General features: G+C 46.4%; 1 protein-coding gene and 1 long non-coding RNA gene across 3 annotated transcripts in view; one reads left to right on the top strand and one right to left on the bottom strand.

The window, feature by feature from the left end:
• The window catches only part of LOC109856236 (autophagy-related protein 16-1), a 446,352-nt gene that overhangs the window by 99,628 nt on the left and 326,122 nt on the right, over nucleotides 1–20,602 (bottom strand). The window lies entirely within an intron of this gene.
• LOC109856238 overlaps nucleotides 1–20,602 on the top strand; it is a 110,062-nt gene that overhangs the window by 37,414 nt on the left and 52,046 nt on the right. Inside the window, exon 2 of the long non-coding RNA XR_002250375.1 lies at nucleotides 10,310–10,357. This is a non-coding gene — a long non-coding RNA (uncharacterized LOC109856238). The remainder of the gene's footprint in view (nucleotides 1–10,309; nucleotides 10,358–20,602) is intronic.

Here is a 20,602-nt window from a genome sequence, read left to right as displayed (position 1 = left end):
CGTAAGACGCGACGGGATTAATCACGAACGCCGTATATATAAACGGCCGAGGAAGATTTTAATTCCGTTCCGCCATGTTGAATTTGATTAGCACGCGGCGATAAAGAGCTCGCCTAACTGCCGCCTTTCGCGCCATTGAACAAAGCGTGTTAACATTCTCTTCCTCTTGAAAGGCTGCAAAGAGGCCGGGGGACCACGCTCCGGCTTTGTCTCTAGAGACGAGTCAGAGCGATATAATGTGACTACGTTGGGGGAGAGGGGAACGTGAGGGTACAATAGAGGTGGACGGCGGCAGGACGTCGGTGTTTGTCCCGTAGGACAAGTGTAGCGGCCGTATCATCGCCGCGCGGCTGACGCTCACTCGTGACGAACAACAGGAAGGTAAACTACTAAACGGGCTACGCTCGAGGAGAGATCCGGAAAACTCTTCTTTCTTCCGTGTATTTCCCACGTTTTCGATGCATGGCTGCTTCTCTGGAGCACGCGCTTGTCCATACACCGTCTAGTTCCCCCCCGGCTTCTTCTTCGTCTTCGTTCGCTATTCCTCCTTCGCTACAATTCCACGTCCATTATAGTTCTCCCGTGTTATCTTCCACGTTTTAGCTCGCCCGTTTCACAGTCGGTTCCCGTACAAAAGTCAATATTTGTTCACGTCGGTCGAGATACCGCCCGCGATTTTGTTCATGAAGACCTTTTCGGATAAATGCGCAGCTGTCATGCCGAATTTCCGTGCCGTTTTATCGCGGCGGAAGGAGCGCGATATGATAAAAGCTGAAAACAAAAATTTGTTTCGACGCACGCGCGATAAATAATATTGATATTAATGCTTCGAAACAAAACCCAAAATCCAAAAGTTATTGAAATTTTACTTTTTATTTACCAAAAAACGTGACAACAAAATAAAATCCATTAATAATGACTTAAAGCTCGTTGAAATTAAACCAAGAAATATATAAGCTTTACGAGCCGTTCCCAGGATGTTGAGCGGAAACTGTATATATATATATATGCATACACATGTAACATGTTCAACTTGTAAATTTTTACAAGTGAGTATTTTTTTAATTGAAATCTCAAATCGGTATCCGGGGTCTCTCATATGTGAGATGCAAATCCAGTATCCCGTATGAATTAAGAATTGAGAGATTTCAATTCAAAAAATACTCACTTGTAAAAATTTACAAGTTGAACATGTTACATGTGTATGCATATATATATATATATATACACACGTATAGTTTCCGTTCAACGTCCTGGGAACGGCTCGTAAAGCCTTATATATTTCTTGGTTTAAAATAGAATCCACAGTTCTCATCTTATTTCTTCTAAATATTTATTTACAATACTTCCAAAATACTAAATGACGTGTGTTATTGGCTTATTACGCAAGATGTAAAACGCGAGTGTTTCAACGGCACACGAAGCAACTCTCGCAAGAAGCTGCGTTTGGAGAACGGGACAGCTCATCTCATTCGTGACTCTCATTATGAACAAAACTGATTTGTCGATCGGCACGACACAAAGATAGCGAGAAGGCCGAACAGGGCTAATACAAGTATCTTATCGATCGCGTTATTGTACGAACCGAGAATAAAATCGATTTACTGTTATTTCAAGACCACCCCGACACGATCTCGTATGCCGGGGATAGAGACACGAGGGAGGGAGAGAGAAACGAGCGGCTGTGTGTATCTCTTGCATCTTGAGCTCGGCACATTCCTGGATAAGACCCGCATTAAATCTCGTCCGCGGATTCGTCCGGTCGCCATTCTTGCTCTTAATACCCGATCCCGTAGCCCGGCGCTAGTCCCGTATAGAAGGTTCGCGACCTACCGTGGGCCGCCCGCGATCCACAGAAAATCATGATAATTATTACGTTAGAGCTAACTGCGCTTCCTATCGATGGAAGATGGGCCTTACGGCCCCCGCGGGCGCGCGCGATCGCGATATCTGGACCCGGACCGTGGTCACTGTAACATTCGATGAACGGCGCGATAGGATAGGTGCATACTATACACACGCGGCGCTGTGCAGTCGGATGATGTGTGCGCGCGATATATAATATATATATATGTGTGTATGTGTAACGCCGCACGCACACAGACGACGACACACAGCGACGACGTTACCGTACGGTCGATTTGCGCGCTATGTGAACCGAAGTAACGGACTGCAATGGACTGATAATTATTTTCGATGCCAAGGGTTCATCGTGTATAATTGAGAACGTGAGTAAACACTTAAGTGACTTTAATTCAATTTTCCCTTCTTCGTGTACATCCGCTGTATATTATCGCAGGAGAGGCAAAGGTCCCTTTCGCTTACGTTGTGCGCGGCACTCTCTCGACATATCGCGACGTAGCACGTGTTAAACAGAGGGAACGTTGATTCTAATCCCGAACGCGCAAGTCAAATAACGCGCATAACGCAATACCGCGTCGTTCATTTAATTGAACAGCGTGGTAATCGCGCCGAAATTACGATGCGCGTAATAACACCTCGGCGTGATTGAAAATGATTGAAGAGGCCGCAAGAGAGAAGAAAATAATTGCCACACGTGTCCATCACGTTTTTCCGCACATATACAAACCGACGACAGAATATATTAAACATGTAACGAGATAACGTATTAAACATCGGAATATTATTTTTACATTACTTTTCTTTCACGTACGGAGTCGTTCTCTTCGTGGAGAAGTCGGAGTTTTGTTACGAGTTCGAGAGATATTGCCTGGAGGGAAATAAAAGCGACTGCGCGCGCGCGCTTGATGTTTGCGCGCATTTGTGCCGCGCGCGGCTTTGAATGGAACGAACTTATAGAGGCCTCCCTTTGTCTACCGATAACGACAAGGCGCGCGCGAGGGATATCCACATCGTTTGCGAGCGACCCCGCATAATTGCAGTTTGCAATTCACCTCTGTTGTGTACACTCGAGGGGAGGTCGCAGGCGACGACAATGCGCGCGCGGGGTCAGTGCGCGGATGTGGAGCCGAGAGAGGCGGAAGGCGACAACGCCGCGCGCGCGGATACGGAGCAACGGTATAGATACGAGGTAACGGGAGGAAATTGGAGGCAGGGACATACACCGGTCGGTCGTTCTCGGCTGCCGCCGATGTATAGAATGCCAACGCTCCTGAGAGAATGACCTCGCCAAGTATATCGCTCGAGTCTAATTGCTTCTGCGTTACGGCTGACATATTAAGGAAATTAAAGTTCTCGAGATATCGGCGCGCGAGAACCGTTTTCTCGCTCGCCCGGTTTCTCATGAGCGCCCGGCATTCCCTCGTGTGTACTCGTTTTCGTTGTCGCGTGTCTCATGTTCTAGTCAAACAAGATTGGCGCGCGTCCATCCACTTCTCTATCTCGTTCTCTCTCTCTTGAAAGAGTTTATGTATAACTTCATAGAACAGTCCCGCGCGCTCTTCACGACGGGAATTCTCCTCCCTCGCGTATATATCCGCCTCGATGGTTTCGACACGCCGCCGCGTGAAAATAATCTCGCGCGAGTTTATCAGCCAGATAATTTCTTCGGACGCACGCGAGTCTCGACCGAGTCACGGCGAGGCATTCTCATGCTTGTCCGCGCATCTCGCTCTAAAAGTAATGACCGGAGCCACCATAGATAGTTCCAATCTGATGGGTACCGTTAAACGCGCGTTCGCTGCCGCCCGACTACGACTACGACGACGACGACGACGACGACAACGACGACGACGACGGTGTGCAAACTGCGCCATAAACAAAACAACGAGTGAGCTCCTTTCGCAGGTAGCTGTTGCCGCACGACCGACAGTCTTGTATCTGTGACAAGAAAGTGGGACGCGTGAAATATGCGTCTGGTTACGACGGGCGCCAAAATAACACGTAACGCCTCACGGCAGCTCCTTGCGCGAGTGTATTCACCGTGTAAGCGCAACGTGAATACACAAGCGACCCGATATAAACAGAAGTCGCGCGTAAAACAAGCCTGTTTGTCGCCGCTATATACGTATATCTCGCGGGCTTCCTAAGGAGATGTCATCCTGCGAACGTACGTAAAAAATTCTTTCCCTCGCCAGTAGGTAGGTTTTCACGCGGAGATTCGCGCGCCGTTATTTATTCATCGACACTGAAACGTCGAATTGGCATTTACTTTACGCGAGATTTTATTAACCGCGGCAATATCTCTTAATTGTTATTAATATTGACGGACTTTAACTGTCAAGCTATATATTTGCTCAAAGTGCTTGTCAAGTACTTTTCACACATTTATATTCATGTCGTTTTCTTTTTTTTCCAGAGACCATCTTATTTTCACACTTCTTATTTTATTGACTGTATTATTAGTCTTATAAATATTCACCACGTCTCTGTGGCCGAGCAAACAAGATCTGCCGTCATGCGGCAGATTCGAGAGTATGAAATGGCATTCCACTAATTAAATACTCGACTCTGAAACGCGGTACAAGAACACGGTTTGCATTGCGTCACATACGAGCTCTCTTCCCAACGTATAACGTTATATACGCGCGTGTTTATTCACGTCGATATACCGCACGCGCGACACACGTCGCGCGATATTTCCGTTTCGTGTTTCGCACAAGTGTAACGAAGTGATTTCAACGGTGATTTCCCGTGCACCTTCTGTCCCCGGTCACTCGAAATCTTCGAACACGTGCAAACGTCACAGTGTACCCTCTGGCCATTTCCTCGACGTTCGCGCGCGCTCGTTTACTCCTTCTTTGTCTTTATCCCCTACTCGCTATCCGTCGGCAATTTATGTGGGTTAACTTATGCAACTTGAGCTGATCGGTTTCCGACTGGATCAGTGAACAGAGCTTAGATACATACTCACACACATGCGCACCGCACCTTGAATACCAAGTCCCGACCGCGTTCTTTACGACCTGTCGAGTTTGTGGTTAATTAATATTTTTATCGCGCAATTTAACCGGACGCGACGACCAGCTGACATATTAAAGTCAATGTGAGTCCGTAACAGGGTCGCCTCGTGTATAATATTATCTAAGCTACACGTGACACGAACGAAATGTTTGATTTATCTACGAGATAACGTTTCCGTAATTTTGTACATCTGTACAAGCACGTCATTCACGCCGGTCATGTGACTACGTGACGTTACTCATCGAGATCGATCGCCGTTGCGCTATGCCTGCGTGCGGAACGACCGTATAACGGCACGTCGGAGAGATAGTCCAAAGAAATGCGCGCGACCGTTCGGATTCCGGGCGCGTTTCGCCGCCGCATTTTTGCGAGCCCCGCGGAATTCGAGGCCCCGCGGAAATCCGTACCACATCGCGGAAACGGCCACGGATTACGTCCGACGGTGGTGGACTTACTACGTTGTGCTTTCGATCGCGGGTTTCGAAATCAGGAACCCGAACGATAAAACGTGAGAGAATTCAGGCGAATATTCGACGGGAACGTGACTCCCGGGATCGCGGCGGCGGGAGCGACTACTGCACGTAGCTCAATTCAACGAATGGCGCGGCAGGTGCATGTTATTCACCGTTTTTGGACGGTCAGGATCTCGCGCGAATTCATAAAGCCAGCCCTTTTGTGCGAACTTTACGCTTGGCCCCGCGCGATCGTTACGGGAATTTTACGCGGCCCTGGCTCGCCCTTAACATCGGTCCGAGATAAAACCGAGAGCAAGCAAACCCGGAGAAAACGAGCGAGTGACACCGCGAACATTTTATCTCGAAATTTCTCACCGCGAAGACACTTGAATTACGAGGCTCTCCCTCTTTTTCTTTCTCTCTCTCTCTCTCTCGCTCTCTTTCTGAAAATCCTTCTTTGTTTCAACGATCCTGCCGCGGTACGACGCGTATCGAATCTTGCGGCTTTGCTTTTAATCGCGTTTAAAACGAACGATACCGTCGGGGATTTTTCGACGATCAATGGAGCAACGCGGATCTCTCTCGTAATGGCTGATTAAGGGAGAAAAATGAGACACGTTTCGATTCCTTCTTGCAACCACCACCAATCCCGGGAGAAGTAATCTACCTATCGCGGTGTTAAACGCTCGACCCGCTTCTCGGTTCTTCTCTCCGTTCTCGGAGAATTTAATCGAAAGTCCCGCGACGCGTAACTCGGCGTTTCCACGTGAAGCAGATTCAGTTTTACTCGGAGGCAAGTTTAGCAAGACGTTCCACGTAATTTTACGGTCAACCGCCGATGTATACTTCCCGTGACAGTATTGAGCTTGCCGGAAGGAACAAAGGTGGTCTCTCCTATCCTTCCCCTAGCCCCTCCGGCGCTATATCTCTGTGTACTTGAACCGATAACGTTGGCGTTCTGCCGCGATAAGGCCGCCTCACGGAGGCGGATCGCATGACGTTAATTATCTACAAACTACTTGCAAACTGCAACGTCACAATGCGGCATTCTGTGCGTATTTCGCACGAGCAATTTACATCGAAATTCCGTACACGCCGCGCGTGTGTGCGTGTGTGTGTTAGTTTGCATGAAAAGATCGTTCGTAACTCCGGCGGGACCGAATTAAAACGGTAAAGCGCCTGTAATTATAACGAGAGCGGGAGAGAGCGCGCGCATTACAACCGGGGGGGGACCCTAATCAACGCGCTAATAATAACGATCGCCGGTCGTTACGTGCGATTTTTTAGCGCCCGTAAAGCAACAAGACCGCATTATAATTTCGTGAGCGAGAAGAGAGGAAATCTAATTAAGAGAGAGAATCGGCAAACCCGATCGCGGGAAATTCACGTAACGTAGACAATAACGGGCTCGCGTGTGCAATTATCATGTGCGAAATCATTCGCGCGGTTTTATAATTTTATGTTTTACAATTCCCACTCGCGCCCACCATCTCTCTCTCTCTCTCTCTCTCTCTCTCTCTCTCTCTCTCTCTCTCTCTCTCTCTCTCTCTCTCTTTCGCATATCTGTTTGACATACCGTTAAATTTGACATTTCTGTAGCGAAGTTTATATATTCGCATGTTTTTGCTGAACTTAACACTTGTTTCAGCGTTCTTATATATTTTATTGTTTTTATATGTATTTTCTTATATTTTGAAATCTTTACCACTTGTTATACATATATTTTTATAATTTATATTTTTGAATTTATATTTTTTATTTATATTTTGTATTTATATTTTCTTACTTCTAATTAATATTTTTGTATTTAGATTTTTCTTTTCTTTATTTATGTTATTTTTTTTTTATATATTCATCTAATACTCATTTATATAGTTCTTTGTACTTATATTGAATATTTTCTGCGCTTATAATTTTTTTTGTATTGCAAGCGCTTGAGGGGAATTTTTCCCAGAGCGCATTATAAATAAAGCATAATCAATCAATCAATCAATCTCTCTCTCTCTCTCTCTTTTAGTCTATCGGTGGCGAGAGAATCGACGTATATATATATATATGTATCGGGACGAGTGTGTGTAACAATGCGCTTGTCGCGGTGTAACAATGCGCGCTCCTTTAATTTACTCGCGCCGCCCGCGTGAGTCCGCGGCAATAGACCGTATCGCGCGTTAAACTTCTTCCGCCTGCCATGTCGATATACACACGGGAAGGGGGGGAGGGGTCCACACGGGACGCTATCCGTCGAATATACGAGCCACTTACGAGAGCTCCGGGTGTGTTCACCTATAGCCTTCGTATATGCGCATTCCTTGGCCCTTTGCGTGCGCGCGCGTGCACGGGGAGGAGAGATACAAGACCCCGGTGTCTTTAATATGCGACAGACAAGCCTGACCTCGCCCTTCCTCTCTCTCTCTCTCTCTCTCATGGCGGTGCTTGTTTCAGACTATTATCCGAGTACGTAGCTACGTGGCTACCTACTCCGCGCGCTTACTTCGAGAGAATTTATAATAACCGCACTATGGAGTTACCGTCGCGCGCGAGGAAGCGTGTGCCATACCGTTCGTCGCGCACGACCACGCCGTGACCGGCGCCCGGGCGCAGAGCTCACGACGAGGACCATGCCGGCGTCGTGTACCGGATCCGTATAATGGATCGAAAGGGATTGTGAGAGGTCCGATCTGTGTCCGACGAGGCGAGTTCCGTTTTCTGCCGCGCGCGATCCGTTTTCTTTCGCGGTTTTTCTCTATCTCTCTCTCTCTCTCTATCTTCTTCTCTCTCCTTCCACGGGGGATCGTGATCAGATAGAGAACGCCAGTTAGAGCGGAGGATGCGCGACTGCTTTACGACCGTGAAATAATAACTTCAATTAGCTAATAACTACCGGTGATATAACAGCGCGCGATGTGCTCCGCCCGCCTCTCGCGCGCGGATAACCGGAGGTCGGGCGTTTCTTGCGCATGTTAAACAGTAAAATCGCTAATGACAAACCGCACGACTGTGTGGCAATAAAGCCGCCTGTTATTGTCGAGGCGTTAATAGTTTGCGCGGCCTGGTCTCTCCGTTGAACGAACGGAGAGACGAAACGAGGAAGTGAATAAAACTGAGAGACAATACCTAATAGAAAAGAAAAGATCCGCGACGAGAGAAAAAAAGTAAAAGACGACCGAGGTGTCGATGGAACGCTTGAACGATCACGTCGTCGTATCGCCGATAGCGGTCACTTCGTTGGAAAACGATCGTGATGGATTTTATATCCCTCACTGTCATTCAAGACAGACCGTCCAAGACCGGCCTTACCTCTTCCGAGCGTATGTCACTCGGCGAATGGCAGCGTGCGAGAGTCTGCCCCGCCGCACCTTGCGCTATAAACCATTGCCTTGTGCGTTGTAATGTCTTTTTCTCTCTCTCTTTATTCTCCGTGTGCACATCATTTCCCCGCCGTCGCCGCCGTTGTCTTCGCCTGCGCAACCGACGCAGTTGCGCCACGGCTCGCTGAATTCCCAGGAAGGTTTGTCGGGTAGCAATTGGATGTAGTTACGCATCGAATGACGACGCGCAGAAGGCCGACGCGCGCTATCTCTTCGACCATCCGCATCCCCGACGTTCTATTCCCGTGGGGGGGAAACTAGATTCGGAATACGTTTCCCGGAAAGCATTGTCCGCAAAATGTACGCGGTCAGCAATCGGCTGAAACTGCTCGCGCTGAATCTGACCGCACAGTGCTGCATTTCTGCGCGCGTCCTTCGCCCGGGACCGCGCGTGCATTCGTGCACGCCCCAAGTTCGAATGAAAAGGACGGAATCGTCGCGTCGCGCGCGCAATGACCCGGCGCGATTGCGCTGCTGACATTGATATTCGGTTGCGTTCGCCTCGATTTGCTCCGTGAAATTCAAAAGGGTACGCTCTGTAGAAGGCAATTGCCGACTATCAATCCCGAAAAGATCGCGCTTCGATAAACGCGACACATTTCCTTCAAGAAAGGATTCCTTAGATTTCTTATAGATTCGTCGCTGTGATGTTCTTTTTTTTTTTTTTTAAATTCTTAAATTTATTTTTATACACAAAAAACCATTCGCAAAAGTTTCACGAAGGAAACGCGATCGGCCACGTCGACGTTTCTCTTTCGCGAACTTTCCTCCTCGATTATTTCATTGTCTGTTGTTTGGGTTGTTTTACGTGTCCCGCTTGAAATGCCGATAAGACCGTGCGCGTGTTTTCCGTACGAGCGGATCAGGCCTACCTCCGATTTAACAATCCGCCCTCGTGCGCGTTGTTAACCCGGCCACGCGTGCCCTCGCCATTTCTTCCATTACCGACTCACGGAGGGGACGGGAAAATTTATTCGTTCCTCCGACCCGCCCCCCCCCGCTCGTCCCCACTTCACCACGACGCGAGTCCGCCGTCGCGCTACGTACTCGGAATATGAGTAGCACAAAGTCCGCCACCTTCTTACGTTAGAACGCGGTCGGACGGGAGAGAAAGACTTGGAATTAATATTTTTCTCTCTGGCGAATCGCGCGTCGCCACTCTTCTCGCTCGTTTTCTAAGGCAGATCCCCCGTGAAAACTGCGAAAGAATTTAAAATTCTTCGGTGTCTTCGCGCATACACGAGCGGTGTATAAGTGTGTGGAAGGGAATTATTATATGTCATATTACGAAGTTCACCACTCGCGGTCGCGCACAGCCGAGCGACGGCGCTTACTCCTTACTTTGATAAGACAGAGTCTGAATTTTTACGCGTTTCGCCGCTTGAATATTTCCAGATGTGGTAGAATAGAACGCACACCGCGAGAGCGTATGTTCGAGGAAAAATGAACATTTCCATTCCACGTTTAATCTAAATTCAACGATCATGTAGCGCGAATGAATGTTTATTAAAAATTTGAATGAAAGTCGCGTGCAGTTTTTTTTTTTTTTTTTTTTTGGCCAAATTATATTCTAACAAAAAATTGTCTATTTTTTTGTTGCAGGATCTGCTCAAGCCTTCGAGAGTGAGGGTCGAGCGTGAAACAACAACGGTAAGTGAAAGCGAATTATTATAATTTAACAGAGAGAAAGAAAATAAATAATTATTTCTGTATCTTTACGATTGATGCATGAAGTATTTCAATATCAAATATTATGTCGGCTAACTCTTCGCCTAAGGTAGCGAGCGGAGCTACTTTCCGTAGCGCGTAAATGGCGCGACTGCGGGTTAATGAGAATCGTTCTAGGTGCAGATAAGGTAACATTACTCGAGTTCACCCGAGCAAGTTTACGATTGCTCTTTGTAATCCTGGGATTTTACCCGATCCGAGATATTTGGAAATTTATTGCCTGTACGCTTAACGATCACGTCTCGCCGCAATAAAGAGACACTCCTCGAGTCGCGATCGGGATTTTCAATTTAACGTCCTCTTCGAGAGATTTTTTTCTCTTGCTGATATATTTTTTGTTTTGTCAGTAAAAACGTGATAGATATATTTATATTTATTCACACTGTGTAAAAGCGAGGACTCGAAATCGTCGAAAACGATCGAAAAGGCGTTCGAGTTCATTCAAAGCGACAATGCTCGACTGAAATCGCCGTGAAAAGAGAGAAGACCATGGAAACTTGCGCATTCTTCTTGCGGTAAAAATGCTTCGACACCCGCTGCACAATTCTTTTCCGTCGAGTGAATCTGTCACTAGCTATTTTCCCGTCCGTTGAGTCGCTGTTTCTTCTATGTATCGCGACTGTCGCTAAGAGATGTGCAAGTGGAGAACGCGTCGTGGCTATCCACGCTAAATTAATTCCGTGTCACGCACCGTTTTTCTCTTTGCGATCGGTAATTTTTCGAGAAAAGAAGCTTCTCGTTGGGCGGCTAAAAACTCATTCGATTGCTCGCTCGCTCGATCGCGCGCGTTTAATGGCCGCGCGAAATTACGATGATACACGGCAGAGCGCAACCGTCGATTAAAATAACGTGGCTGAAAATATTCGATTACGCGGAATATACAGAAAACGTCCATATTTATAGAATCATCCTATACGTATAATCCGTAGGTAGGCGTCTTCTCGTTAGAGTCTGCAAATTATCAATTCCTCGCCGTATCTCCTTGTAATGCGGCAAGAGAGAGAGAGAGAGAGGGAGAGATAGAGAACACACGGAGAGGAGAGACCCGGGCGAATTGCGAAGAGAGAGAATACGCTCGCGCGTCCCGCCACACTGTTCACGCACGCTACATCTCGTGTGTAGAGAGCTCCAGGTTTATAATTGAAACACATGGATTACCTATTCCGCGCAGGCACTAGAATCAAGCCAATTGACGCACAGAATGTGTTTATAACAGTGCTGTGTGCCTGCTGCTGCCTTTTGCGAGACGTAAGTTAGGTTCGGCATTGAAGCGCGGAAATAGGTAACTTGCATACGCGTCTTCGCGAGTCGAACGGAATATTCATCACCAACATATATATATGTTTCCATGTTGCGTTTTCTTCCCGGCTGAGAAATGTTGAGGAAAAACAAAAACAATTCAAAACTCGCGAGCAATTCATGCTTTGCGTGGGAAACTCGAATTAAAACTTCTTCGAATGATGCGGTCACGACGGACGTGTTATTATGTATGATGTTCACATCGCGCTCGCTTTTTTTTTTTTGTTTTTTTTGTTAACTGCATCTTCTCGTATTTCGCAACGGCGAGTGGAAAACGATCGGAAGATCGCGCGTCGACACGCGCCAGCCTGAATAAACGTCGCGATTTAATCTCTCGGATTCGCGTTTCTCAACGGTCGGAGGACCGCAATCTCGACAACGGACAGTTAATAGATGCGGATAGAGAAAAAAGACGAGAGAGAGAGAAAGAGAGACGGGAAGAGATCGAAACCGGTGAGCGATTCTCCCTGCGTCTTTGTTCGCCGCGCGCGAGATATCTCGGGAGTGTAACGCGGTAGGACGGGTACGTAATTAACGCCTCATGTAGATGCTATCGCTGTCGTGGACGAAGGTGCGCGAAGGTCCGCGTGACGACCGGGTGATGTACGGGTCTCTTGCTGCCGTAATGGAATATTATTATCGTTCAGCATCGGCTCTCGATCGTCCGCGTCCCGAAGAGGTTATACTCGATGCCAGAGGTGATCGGTGAGCAATGGTGCTCTATCGATGACGACGCTTCGACAATGCCTATAACTGTTCGGCTTCGTTTCGTAATCGGCGAGTTGTGCATCCGCTCGTCGAGACGAAGAGGAGGAAAGAGAGAGAAAGAGAGAGAGATATATATATACATATATATGTGTATATATATCTCGCGCGCGCGCTCGCGAAAGATGTACCGGTTTATCTCCGGCACCTTTACGGTCCGCGCTAACCGCGAGACGCGCGAGCGAAATGTATGAAATTATCGGGTGAAATAAAAGGAAGCCGCGCGAAGGGGAGTACACCGCGCCGCGCGAACTTTATATGCGCCTTTAACGCGGATAATGCGCGTTTTAGAGCGTGAGAAATGTTTGCGGCTCTTGTGTTTCGTAACAAGAGTGCGCCGATACTATCTTTTTTCACGGCTTGTAGAGTTAGCGATCGTTTAAAAAAAAATATATGCGTAGCGGCAAGAAGAATATAAATTTCAGATAGAACGCGGGAATTAAGGCGCGATCGTTTAAAGATCTTTTCTTTCTTGTCAAAAGATATCCTAATGTTTTTTAACGTTGTGGAATCGTGTTTAAAAAAACGCTGATAAAGTCTACCGAAAAAGCGAGCTAAAATAATGTCGCGAGAGTTTTTCAATTCTCGGTCGCAATATCAAAATATTTTTTTATGTAAATTTCGAATCGCATTTTTGGACGTGTTTTTCGGAATTGTTTATGTTTATTGTCGGAAATGATTCAATACGTACATACAGGGTGGGAAAAAAAAGAACGGTATTTCCTGAATAACTCGAAAAATAGTTTTTTTTACAGAAAAATGTTTTAGACAACAGTTGTAGAACTTAAAAAGATCTATTTAGTGATCTTATCAGTTTGACCTTGGGTGACATTGAAAAGATCAGATCAAAGTCATATCAATTTTTTTTAATGAAACACTCTATTATTTCAGATTTTTATAGCTTAGTTCAAGAGCTTTCCAAAACACTATAATAAAGTTTATTTTCATTAAGCATTTTTTGACTTGAAGGTTGAATATTAAAGTATCGCTGGTGTCAGCATTAATTATTGTTATCATTCATTTCGAATGTTGTATTATCCAAAAAAAAAACTACGTTGAGGATAGGAAGTGTTAGGTTCTTTGTCAGCATCGTGTTTAATTCTCTGCATCACGAGCTCACAAAATTCGTTTCGATCAAAATCATCTTCGTAGAAAAAGTGATGATACTCTAATATTCAACCTTCGTATCTCAAAAAAAGTACTTAATGAAAATATACTTTATTACATACTGTTTTGAAAACCTCTTGATTCCTACAAGAATCTGTAATAAAAAATAAGGAGTTCCATTTAAAAAAATCGATGTGACTTTGACCTGATCTTTTCAGCGCCACTCAAGAGATCAAACTGATAAGATCAGTAAATAGATCTTTTTAAGCCCTATAAACTTTTGTCTGAAACATTTTTCTATAAAATGTCTATTTTCCGAGTTATTCAAAGATCAATCGATCTGAATATATTCTCCACTATGTGTATATTATATTAGCTTCTCGAACAATAGTTTTGTCACGTCAAATAATCGAGAGAGAAAGACGCGTTCTTTTTTTTAACGAAATTAAATTGTCGAAATTACGCAATTACGTCCGCGCGCGGTCTTTAAATAGCTTAACGAGCGATGCGGAAATTTTATTGAGAATAATCGGCATAAAGGATTTGGTGTCGGTGTCGTGTTTACGGGGGAGGGAGAAGAAGGGACGTGCGCGACGATGCGCGAGAAGACAATACCCGGGCTGTCTGCGCGAAAAGAACGAGAGGTCCGACGAAAGAAAGCTCGGGAGGAGGAGAAGGAGAAGGAGGGAGGTGATTGCGAAGAGCCATTGTGCGAAACTCGCTGTCGAACTTTGTTGTGACTTCCTAAAAAGTCGAAAAAGACGCCCGGTGGAAAAGGTAATGCATCCACGGTTGACGGGACGTCCTTTCCGCGCTTCGTCCTTCAGCGCCTTTGCTCTGGCGCCCGAATTGACTTCGAGGGCGTTTTTCCACGCTTGTTTGCACGACGATGTGTGACACGCGTCTTCGCCGCTCTCGCTTTTCCTCATCGCTTATCCTTCCCACGACCTCGAGCTTCGCTACTTTGTGTTTTTATCTTTTTACTGTCTGAAGTGTTTTTATCCTTTCACGAGATAATCGGACGATAACGATGACGTAAAAAAAAAGGCTGTCATAATTTTCATTTACTTTGATAGATTATTCGATCGTTTTCTAAAAAGAACCTTCGCTGAGAACATTAATATTAAACGCGGTCTGCAAGCGCGCGCTCACAAGTTTGCACTTTATATCTTGATGCATTAACATTTGACAATCTTGTTAACGAGTAACCGTCGCGCTTAACTCCGTGCACCGACGAGATAGTGTTACGATAATTTCATAATATCACGCGAATAAGCTTTCTCTAGCACACCTTCGCCCGGTTTTCTCTCTTTCGGTTAAGGAGATCATAATCCATCGCGCAAGTGTGGAAGATTGCCCGTCGGGATAGTTAGACGTCGTTTAATAAAGCGTGTAAAAAAAAAAAGAAAGAAAGAAGGGTGAAAGTAACGTACAAAGTATGAAGTAAGCGATGAGGCGGCAGGATGTACGCGATTAAATATAAAGAAGGACGCGTATCGAGAGGAAGATCGAGAGGAAGATCGAGAGGCGGGGGAGTATAGAAAGGGGAGAGAAAGACGAAAATGAGAAAGAGAGAGAGAGAGAGAGAGAGAGAGAGCGGAGAGCATGGGCGTTCCTTTCAAAGTGAAAATTGAGTCGCGATTACGTGCTTTATGGCTCCGACAATTTTCGAAAAATATTGCCCGACGCCGGCATAACAGCGCGGTCGTAAAATCAGCATATTCCGGGATAGAAGAGTTCGGTATTATGAATTTTCTACGGAGAAAAAAAAAAAAGAAAAAGCGACCGCGCGTCTTACCTTCTTGTAAAGCCGGGAGGATGTTTCAAGAACGAAGTTTATTTGCGCGAGTTTCCGCGCCGACGGATGAATTTTCCTTTCATCTGTATTCAGCTCTCGACGGGGCTAAAACGCGACGTGATTACCCTTGACGAACCCTCTCGCACGGATAGAGAGGAGCGATTCCTTAACGTCGATCCGCCGATAGAATCGGGAGGTAAACCGTCTTGCGCGCGCAAGGTTTATATAGCTCGCTCGTTTCAGCGGCTGACGACAACCGCTGATTACACCGGGAATAAAAGAGAGTTTTAAAGGAAGATCCAAAAGCACGATTTCTCGTTTCCGCGCAAACGGGAGCGATGTAATCGCACACGCGATTCTTCCATCGCGACGAAATATCTATCGTCTTTCCGTCATGTCGGAATAGACGTCAGGTTTCAGATTTCTGTTTTTTTCCTAGCTGCGTGTTTGTGTGTGATTCAAATTTACGCTGATACGCCAGACTTGCTTGTTCTCGATCTGTGTTGAGACAAATGTTTATATTTCTTTCAAAATCTCGACAGGCACGTCTGTTTCATATAAATTATCTTTGTTGTTCGCTGATCGTTGCTAAATTTTGATACGTGCGGTATATTTTGAATAAGCGCACGATGTGCGTTTTAAGCGGCGGATGTTCACAGCTCCTTATTCCGTGGGTAGTTGTTCGAAATCTTTGAGCGAAATAATCGCGATTGTTTATTCAGCCACACGGCATATATCTCTTTTCCAACGCGCGCGAACGGATTTACATCAGCATAGTTCACGGCAAACATGCCCTCCGCGCATGTTACATTTGTCCGCGCGCTCGTTGTTGTTGCACGCTCGCGCATCCGGGGGAAACCCCGTGCTCCCCATTCAGAGTTCCCTACCTATACCCATGCCGTAATTCATATAACGGGTTCGCGCAGAAATTGTGGCATATCGAAAGCGCGAATTGCATCGACGGCACCGTGAAATTACACTGTATCGGCGGCTGCGGCGGCGGCGGTGCCGAGCGCGTCTCGCGCCGCTGCTGCCGGCACTTCAGGCACGCAGGAAACATGGCAAAACGGTCGTTAATACGATCCGGTGCGTAACTATACGCCGATAAGTTCGATTTACATGCATATCCGCGGTTCGGTGCGATAATAAAGTGGTATGTGAAAAAAAGTTTAATGGAATTATAAATTCCGCGTGAAAAATGCTAATTTCTCGGGAATTTTTTTTTTTTTTTTTGCCGCTAATGGAAAAATCCAAATTACCCACAAGAAGAGAAATTGCGCGAGTACGTATTTTATTTATGAAGTTTATATATATATATATATATATATATGTGTGTGTGTGTATGTATATGTATATATGTATGTAAGTGTAATCATAGCGCGACTCCGTGCACACAAGATGGTCTCGGGAGCGATGTTGTAATTGCTATCATTCGAGGCAACGGCGAAGAAGCGTGGCTGATTTGCCTTCGGCGCACGTCGGCCAATTAGAACACACCACCATCTATTCAGCGAAGTTAGATTGCCAGACGTGCTTTAATATATGTATTATCCTGTGACCGCGGAGCGTCATGTGGAGGAGAGATCGTGTGCGTCTTTCTGTGCGGTGTTTCTCCGCGATATTATATTCTATTCTGAATCACGCGATATATTATATCGTATCTGAAATCACGAACGGTGTAACGAATATTTAGAAATTTCGTGCAACGTCTAAGATAATAGAGGAGTTTCAGGTTCTTATCGGCTATCTAAATTGTTACGTGAGCAATGCATGTATAGCGCTCGACTCTGTTTCCCGTTCTCCCTCTCTCTCTCTCTCTCTCCCGTTCACTTGATGTTATTTCGATCGATTCAAACGAAGTGCGCCGAAGCAAACGGGGGTCCGCGCACTGCACGGACTCGATTTCATTAGTTGCGAAGTTCACATTTCTGAAATATTTCCTTGAAGCGTTATTGCTTCCGACCGTTCGCTCTTAGAGTCCGCTAACGGTCACTCGTTCTAAAATTGCAGTTTTCCAAGGAGAAGAGTTGCGCACTTTGCTCTTTTTTTTTTCCTCCCCCCCCGAAGAATAAAAGAGATTGCAAGAGAACGGGGAATAATGTTCTGCTCGTAGGATTTTTAATCTTGTCGCGGGAACGGACAGTCGGTTCTCGTCGATGTGAGACGTGTGTGTAATTGCGTGAAAAGTTGCCGGCGAAAATCGATAATTGATTTCCGCGAGATATATTGTTAAAATACAATATAATCGAAAAGCGTTCACACAGAAGAAGCGAAGATGCGGAGAAAACGGAACAAAAATGCGTTTTTGTGCGCGACTTTTATTTCGCGATTTCAGAAAATATCACGCGGGACGAATCTTTCTCGATGCAGTTGAGGTGCACATAAAAAAATGCCATTCTTGAGGAATAAAAGAGAATAAAGAAAAGATCCTGCAGGTTTCTAGGGACAGGAAGCCACCCGTCTCTCCATCTTCTCTGTTCCTTATCTTCCTTATTCCTTTTGCCCTTTACTCTACTCAAGGAATCGGCTACATCGCGAGAGTAGTAAAAGAACCTCTTCAACAAAGAGACGAGAGATTAATCCCGGATTCGAACGGATAAAAGGAAACGACAGGCGCAGTAATCGCGCGCGCTCTGTTGGTTATGCTCTTCCATGTCTCTCTTTTGTGTTATACGCGCGTGCTACGCGCTTCTCTAGACGACAACGTGTAGAAGACATTTAGCATAAAATTTTCGCAACCCGACAGATCTCGAACAGACCGAGACCGATTTTTCGCCATTTCGTCGTGAAAGAATTCGTCGAACAATTCAGCAAACCCTCCCCCCTTTTATTTCTTCTTCCCCTTTTCCCCTCCCCTCCCCCCCACGTCTCTCGTCGTCGTTTATATATGCGGCGATGCAAGATGAATAATTCGCGCGCGAGCAATCTGAAAAAACAAAACGCCCTCTCGCTAACCTTCGGTTTAATTAATCAGCGATTCCGCTGCCCATACGAAATTCTCGACGAAATTGGATCTTCCCTCCTGATTGTTACCCAAGTTGACACGAACCATGTGATTATCCCCCTTTTTCGCCCTCCCCCCCCCTCCGTTCTTCCCGTCTTCCCGTGAAGTTTGCACAGGTATTCGATCTTCCAAGATCGGAATAAGAGGATCGAGAGCGAAGTAGCCCACGGGGGAAAGGACGAAGGTTCGGTGAGGGAAGGAAACAGGCGGAGATACGGCTCTCTCCTCGATGGAGAGGCGAGAAGAAGAAGCGCTCGTACGAAGTGCCTCGATGAGGGGAGACAACGAGGGAGAAATGGAGGAAAGAGAGAGAGATAGAGAGAAAGAGAGAGAGAGAGAGAGGGCAGAGGCGCCCGCATTCCTTCACGCTTATTGGTTTCATCAGATTGCTTTGCTTCTATTAGGTGGTGGTGTCTATACGGATACCACGTATCGCCGGCACGTTCTCTAATACCCCGGAGGAACACCAAACAAATGAAACGGCGTGTTCCGTCCTCCTTGCCATCCCTCGCCGCCGCCGTATCCGCCACCGTGCCGCTCTCTATCTCTCCCTCGGCTACGTTCGCCCCGGAGTCTCGCTCGATACTCGCGCAATATACGAGCGAGAAACCGCACCTACGTGTGCACACACATACACACACACACGAACGAGCTCTCGCCAAAATATATCCGAACTGTTGTTTGTACATAGTCTCAGAGTTCTTCTTTCGATAAGTCCGACGATCAGCCGATTCTGTGGGCGAGTAACGCGTTGGGTTCGGTCAGTTCGGTCGACCGTCTAATTTCATTAGCAGATGGAATATTTACATGGGAATACTCGCGGGGAGCGATCGTCGTTCGGTTGTCACCCAACCGGCAAGAAATGAAGATGGATGACAAAATGAGAGGAAGAGACCAGACCTCGCCACGGGCCAATGCTAACAAACCTTGAAACGCAATAAATGCTGCAATCTCACGTCGGAGTTATAAATGTTCGTGTGTGTATACGTATATATGTGTATGTGTTTTCTTTATCGCTGAGGTCGCTCCGTCGCGAGATCGCGAAATAAGTATCGTCGAGGAGCGCTCGGTACACGGTAAGAAAGTGGTGAGAAGTAGAAATAAGCGGGCGAAGGCACAGACGGGGGTGGGGTGCACAATAGAGATTCGTAGCTTACACCCACATATATGTACGTAAATGTACTTCAGAGTGCACAGAGCACATACCTCTCGGGCACGTAGGAGACATTTGCTGTTATCGATCAGCTCGCGAGGAAAAGCATCGACACGGCAAGAGAGAAGCACCGACGTGAAGTAGCAAACGAAGGAGAGTAATGACGGTGGCGAAAAGCCACCCTGTATAAACCGCGGTCATTTTTATCACGGCGGAATATTAGACGGGAAAACAGTCGGTCGGACGGTAATTACGATGTTATCCTCCAACGACGACAACGATAATAGTCGCGAAAGAATGGCGCGGGTTAAACGACGCCGCGTCGTTAGCTCAGCGCGAATCACGCGTGTTGAGTCGCGCATCCGGTTCGCCCTGCGGCGAGAATGCATATATACCTGCGCCTGTTCGTTGCCGTGCGGTACGTCCGGATGATGAAACGCCAACCATGCTCTCGCTCCTGGCGTTTTTCTTTTCTCCCGGTTTTCGCGTCAACCGTTTTTTGTTCCCGTGGCCGCGGTCTTTAGCACTTTGTGCATCGCCGCGCTCCAATTCGCGGCCTTGATATCTGGCGGCTGTATATCAGACGCCAGACCGTTGAGCGATGTTTCCGTAAACCTCCACATCGTTTTTCGAACGATTCCACACTGCGCTTATACGCGTGACAAAAAACGTGCGCGCGTGTCGCGTTCGCGTTAGTCACGTTCGTTCGTGAGCTTTACATCGTCGTCTGTTTTTTTTTTTTTTTTGTTCTCGCGAATTTTTCATTACGCTTAGAAATTCGCTTCGTATCGATCTAATGACACCGTCGTCGTATTCGCTGTGCACCGCGCATTTTCCGTATCTTTTCTCAGGTGGTATTTTGTATGCGTCGCGCGACGGATAACATTCCTTTCGCAACAACGAAAAACGGAATCTCATTACCGTTAATGCTATTTATAGAGTTTGTTTGCGGCAGGTCGCTATTTATAATTTGCCTCGTGGATATAATTTCTTTTTTTTTTTTTTTTTTTAAGTTTGTGTTTATATCGTCCGCTAAATTCT

The sequence above is a fragment of the Pseudomyrmex gracilis genome, unplaced genomic scaffold (genome assembly GCF_002006095.1).
Source record: "Pseudomyrmex gracilis isolate BER0280 unplaced genomic scaffold, ASM200609v1 scaffold_111, whole genome shotgun sequence".
Lineage (NCBI taxonomy): Eukaryota > Metazoa > Arthropoda > Insecta > Hymenoptera > Formicidae > Pseudomyrmex > Pseudomyrmex gracilis.
Note: the sequence above shows the minus strand (reverse complement) of the source record. Positions and strands in the feature narration are given on the sequence as shown.